Source organism: Bos taurus, chromosome 28, assembly GCF_002263795.3.
Source record: "Bos taurus isolate L1 Dominette 01449 registration number 42190680 breed Hereford chromosome 28, ARS-UCD2.0, whole genome shotgun sequence".
NCBI lineage: Eukaryota > Metazoa > Chordata > Mammalia > Artiodactyla > Bovidae > Bos > Bos taurus.
Genome location: NC_037355.1, coordinates 11,485,983 through 11,492,426, shown reverse-complemented (window position 1 = coordinate 11,492,426; position 6,444 = coordinate 11,485,983).

The following is a 6,444-nucleotide window of genomic DNA, read 5'->3' as shown; positions in this document are numbered from 1 at the left end:
AGAACAATAATATTGCCTTTTTAAAATTGAGGCATACTTGATTTACACTGTTGTGTTACTATTAGGTATACAGCAAAGTGAATAGTATGTATATGTTAATCCCAAACTCCTCATTTATTCCTCCCTTCCCTTTTCTCCTTTGATAACCTTAAATTCTTTTTTATGTCTGTGGGAATACTCGTGTTGTATAATTAAGTTCTTTTGTATCATTACTTTAAGATTCCCCATATAAGTTGCATTATATGATATCTGTCTTTATCTGGATTACTTCATTTAGTATAATAATCTCTGTCCATCCATGTTGCTGCAATTAGCATTTTTCATTCTTTTTGGTGGCTGAATACTATGCCATTATATATCAGACCATGAACTCCTTATTGCCAAATTCAGGCTTAAATTGAAGAAAGTAGGGAAAACCACTAGACAATTCAGGTATGACCTAAATCAAATCCCTTATGATTATACAGTGGAAGTGAGAAATAGATTTAAAGGCCTAGATCTGATACATAGAATGCCTGATGAACTGTGGAATGAGGTTCATGACATTGTACAGGACACAGGGATCAAGACCATCCCCATGGAAAAGAAATGCAAAAAAATAAAATGGCTGTCTGGGGAGGCCTTACAAACAGCTGTGAAAAGAAGATGAGCGAAAAGCAAAGGAGAAAAGGAAAGATATAAACATCTGAATGCAGAGTTCCAAAGAATAGCAAGGAGAGATAAGAAAGACTTCCCCAGTGATCAATGCAAAGAAATAGAGGAAAACAACAGAATGGGAAAGACTAGAGATCTCTTCAAGAAAATCAGAGATACCAAGGGAACACTTCATGCAAAGATGGGCTCGATAAAGGACAGAAATGGTATGAACCTAACAGAAGCAGAGGATATTAAGAAGATGTGGCAAGAATACACAGAAGAACTGTACAAAAAAGATCTTCACGACCCAGATAATCACAATGGTGTGATCACTGACCTAGAGCCAGACATCCTGGAATGTGAAGTCAAGTGGGCCTTAGAAAGCATCACTACGAACAAAGCTAGTGCAGGTGATAGAATTCCAGTTGAGCTGTTCCAGGTCCTAAAAGATGATGCTGTGAAAGTGCTGCACTCAATATGCCAGCAAATTTGGAAAACTCAGCAGTGGCCATAGGACTATAAAAGGTCAGTTTTCATTCCAATCCCAAAGAAAGGCAATGCCAAAGAATGCTCAAACTACCACACAATTTCACTCATCTCACATGCTAGTAAAGTAATGCTCAAAATTCTCCAAGCCAGGCTTCAACAATATGTGAACCGTCAACTTCCTGATGTTCAAGCTGGTTTTAGAAAAGGCAGAGGAACCAGAGATCAAATTTCCAACATCCACTGGATCATGGAAAAAGCAATAGAATTCCAGAAAAGCATCTATTTCTGCTTTATTGACTATGCCAAAGCCTTTGACTGTGTGGATCACAAGAAAGTGTGGAAAATTCTGAAAGAGATGGGAATACCAGACCACCTGATCTGCCTCTTGAGAAATTTGTATGCAGGTCAGGAAGAACTGTTAGAATTGGACATGGAACAACAGACTGGTTCCAAATAGGAAAAGGATTTTGTCAAGGCTGTATATTGTCACCCTGCTTATTTAACTTATATGCAGAGTACATCATGAGAAATGCTGGACTGGAAGAAACACAAGCTGCAATCAAGATTGCTGGGAGAAATATCAATATCCTCAGATATGCAGATGACACCACCCATATGGCAGAAAGTGAAGAGGAACTAACTCTTGATGAAAGTGAAAGTGAGAGTGAAAAAGTTGGCTTAAAGCTCAACATTCAGAAAATGAAGATCATGGCATCCAGTCCCATCACTTCATGGGAAATAGATAGGGAAACAGTGTCAGACTTTATTTTTTGGGCTCCAAAATCACTACAGATGGTGACTGCAGCCATGAAATTAAAAGACGCTTACTCCTTGGAAGGAAAGTTATGACCAACCTAGATAGCATATTGAAAAGCAGAGACATTACTTTACCAACAAAGGTTCATCTAGTCAAGGCTATGGTTTTTCCTGTGGTCATGTATGGATGTGAGAGTTGGACTGTGAAGAAGGCTGAGCGCTGAAGAATTGATGCTTTTGAACTGTGATGTTGGAGAAGACTCTTGAGAGTCCCTTGGACTGCAAGGAGATCCAACCAGTCCATTTTGAAGGCCATTAGCCCTGGGATTTCTTTGAAAAGAATGATGCTAAAGCTAAAACTCCAGTACTTTGCCACCTCATGTGAAGAGTTGACTCATTGGAAAAGACTCTGATGCTGGGAGGGATTGGGGGCAGGAGGAGAAGGGGACGACAGAGGATGAGGTGGCTGGATGGCATCACTGACTCATTGGACATGAGTCTGAGTGAACTCCGGGAGTTGGTGATGGACAGGGAGGCCTGGCGTGCTGCGATTCATGGGGTCGCAAAGAGTCGGACATGACCGAGCGACTGATCTGATCTGATCTGATATATATATATACACATCACATCATCTTCATTCATTTATCTATCTATGGACATTTAAGTTGTTTCCATGTTTTAGTTATTGTAAATAGTGCTGCAATGAACACTGGGGTGCAAGTATCTTTTCAAATTAGAGTTTTCTCTGAAGATATGCCTGGGAGTTAGATCATATGGTAAATAATATGATGGGTGGTCAAAACCAAATTTTTGTTGAGTAGAGTCTACCCTTATCAGAAGAAAATATACTACATCCATTCTATGGTCCTTGGACCAAAAAAGGAAATACAACTTGTATTATTTTAATGATCTTCTCTCCAATATAATTTTTACTATTATTGATAAAAGCATTGTAAAATAGCACTTAAGTGAGTTCTTGAATTCATTTTGGAAGTAATTTGGAAGAAATTTGGAAGAAAATTAAGAATTAAACTCTTGGTTAAATTGGGGAAAAAATGAACTCTCTTCATTTCATGCCTATATCTGTTAGGGTCTGGTAAGTATCATACAATATATAACTTACTATAGGCTTGATACCTTACAGAATTATGGAACAAGTACAGGAAATCAAGCTCTGAATGGGAGAGGTCGGTGGATAGGATGACAGGGGCAACTGCAGCAGTCTCTGAAGTGCTTTGATCTCTGTTTTTGCTGATGAGCAGCCCTGAATTAAATTCAGCAAGGCAGGCCATTTTCAGGCTGTGTTAAAGGAGAAAATCAGCAACAAACTGAGACCTGTAAAAATAAATTGTAATCTTCAGGGAAAATCAGAAACACACAAGCATAATTTGAAATCTCTGTCTAACTCTTCCTGCATCTAATCCCTACTACATAGGTGACCTGCAGAAGTTGCTGCCTTTCATGCTAGGGTTGCACTCACACACCTGGCCCCAAGCTCTGAGAAATGTAATGAAGAACCATGGGGAATCATGGCTCTTTCATGTCGCTGAGATGAGCCAGCCAATCAACAACAATGTGCTGGATTTTGCCTACAGTATAAGGCTCACTGCTTCACTCCTGCCTTCCAAATCTCCTGCTTATTTCTCTTCTGAGCAACACTAACCCAGAACCACAGAAGGAATAGAATTTGGAAAATGTAGCTTCACCTTAGCAAAAATGACACATTAAAAAAATCACATCAACACCTTAAAGATAAAGCCAGTAAATTCAGTTGATTTTACTGTAACAAATTGAGCAACTCAATCAAGAATAGAGGCTTTAATCATAAGAGCTGTACTTGAATAAATTTGATACACATTTTAGTTTCCTATTCTTTCTTTCTGGTCACTCTATTTTCTTTTGTACTGTACTCATGTCAGAGAATTCCATAAGAGACTTCCCTGGCAGTCCAGTGGTTAAGCATCTGCACTTCCACTGCAGGAATACAGGTTTGACCCCTGGCTAGGGAATTAAAATCCCATATGCTGTGTGGCAAAAAAAAAAAAAAAAAAAGAAAGAAAGAAAGAAAGGAAGTTCCTCAAGACTTTCTGATAGTTCAGTTCCATCAACTATAATCTCTTTCATTAAAGGCTCAGAGTGAAACTCAGAGATGCTCTGAAGCTAGAATAACATGGGATGAATCTCAGAGCTCCACTTTCATGTATATCATAGTAAGTAAGCTCATTGTTTCCAGTTTCCTAATTTATAAAACAGAAGTATAGCATCCTTTGAATCTTTAAAATATTGTTTGATTTTTATTGTATTTCATCACAGTTAAGCAGATATAATCACTGCTTTTTGCTCCCGATGTTCCAGTTTCCTTCTTCATCTCTATGCTGGAAACTAGTTCATCCTTCCCATATCACGAATTTCAGGTCAGATCTTTTTATGTCTAACCAAGCTACAAATTCTTGTGGAAAGAAACATGCTTTCATTATTTTACGTCTGACCTTGCTTATCATGGAGATAGGCAGAATGATCCCTTAATAGAGGTTTATGAAAGGATGAGTGAAATGAGCAGAAGCCTCTGTGGGAATCTGTCCTGGACTTCTTTAGTAAATGCACACATAGGGGCTTTCTGCTTTCATTTGTCCTTGCTTGCAGCTGTGTAAGTATTTCAAAATCTCTTCCCAGGGTATCTGCATTTATAAGGATCATTGGCTTCTTCCAATAGCATCATTACATTCTTGAGCTTTGAACAGTATCTTCTAATTTTATTTTTCCATTTTGATTTCCTTTGATCCCATGTTGGTATAGAATGAATGGTTGGCACATTCTAGTCTTTGTCTTTTTATTTACTTCAAATACTAATTGTGTGCAAATAAAGGGTTGATTTTCTAGGAGGATATTACCATGTTTTTAACAATTACCTGAACTTTCTCCATTTTACAAACATTCCTTGGAATTTAACGTTGTTATCTTATTCCAGCTCTTATAAATAGATAAAGAAAAATGCTTTTCAAGTTTTGCTCAACTTGGTCATTGGTTTAGTAAAACTTAGCTTCTAGGAAGACTATTAAGGATTTGTTTTCAATTCTAGAAAGAATCAAATTTAAAAATATTCTATTATTTTAAATAATCCTTAAATTTTAGCAGTTAACAGTATTATTCCCTTGGTTATACAAATCCTCCAAATGCTAATTTCCCTTTTATTGGCTTATATAACCCACTCAGCATTTCAGTGTGTTCTCCAGATTAATCTAAATTGGAATAGTTAGAAGGTAAAGCTGTGTGATAAATTTGATGAAGTCAAGGAAGTCTTGATTCATATTGATTTTATACCATTCACTTTTACACCACCTGTTTCAGTAGCTGCCACTCTTTTAAATCCAGATTATAGAAACTACTCCTTGATTTTATTTAGCTTCTTTAGCACAGCTCCAAGGAAAAGTGTTGTCTTGTTCTTATTGGTAGTAATCTGGGAATATAAAAAAGGAAATATTTGAAACTAAAATGTAGTGCAAATCACTCAGTGATTCATCTAACATATGATATATACTTAAAATAAGTTTTTCTGCTGCCGAATATTGTAGAACAAAGAAAGAAGATTTGCCTAAAATGGGATTTCAAAAGATACAAAATTATGTGGTTCATACCTTTTAACAGTAACAAAACCTATAATTGAGAAAATATATCCCTGAAAATAGACTAAAGAATTTTTCTAGCATGCTTGTGATCAGGGCCACTGAAATGAAATATAGAATTTCAAACATGTGATATTTTCCAGTTTTAATTAAATTGACCTTAACAGTGCCAATATGTCTCTATCTTTAAATTAAGCAGAATTTAATATGTATGTCTCTACAGTAATGACCTCTTATGAGTAATGCTTAAAACTTCTCATCTGCATCCTATGACTTACATGGCTTTATCTTTAGAGACACATTCTACTTCATTTGATTCATTTTCTCCCCTTTCTCAACTCTTATTCACCAAAAATCAAAAGTTTGGAGTCTCAGTGGTTATAGAAAAAATATATTAATGTAAATGAATGAGGATATCTCTTATGATCTTATTCTGACATTTCTCTCATCACCTTTCATTTAAAAATCACATTTGGGACTATCCTGGTGGTCAGTGGCTAAGACTCTGTACTTCCAATGCAGGGGACCTAAGTTCAATCCCTGGTCAGGGTACTAGATCCCATATGCAGCAACTCTAGATCCCGAGTGGTGCAACTAAGACCCAGCACAGCCAAATAAAGAAGTAAAATAAATAAATATATTTAAAATGCATCCATTTAAATCCATAGCTTGAACCAGGATCTCAGAGTGAGTGATTCTGCTTCCACAAAACCCGCTGAAAACATTTGCCGGTGGTGATTGACTTCTCTACTCCTCTTGGCACCTGAGTGTTCTCGAGCTTTACTACTCTAAGAGAGTAATAAACATTAGTGATCAAATCATAGTGTCTTCTTTTACCCGCTGCAAAGTCTCTCCTATTTCTCTTTAGGAGTCCCTGCAGATTGTCATATGCAGTTTTGGACAAGTTTACTCATGGTCATCGATGCAGCTAGGACCCTCC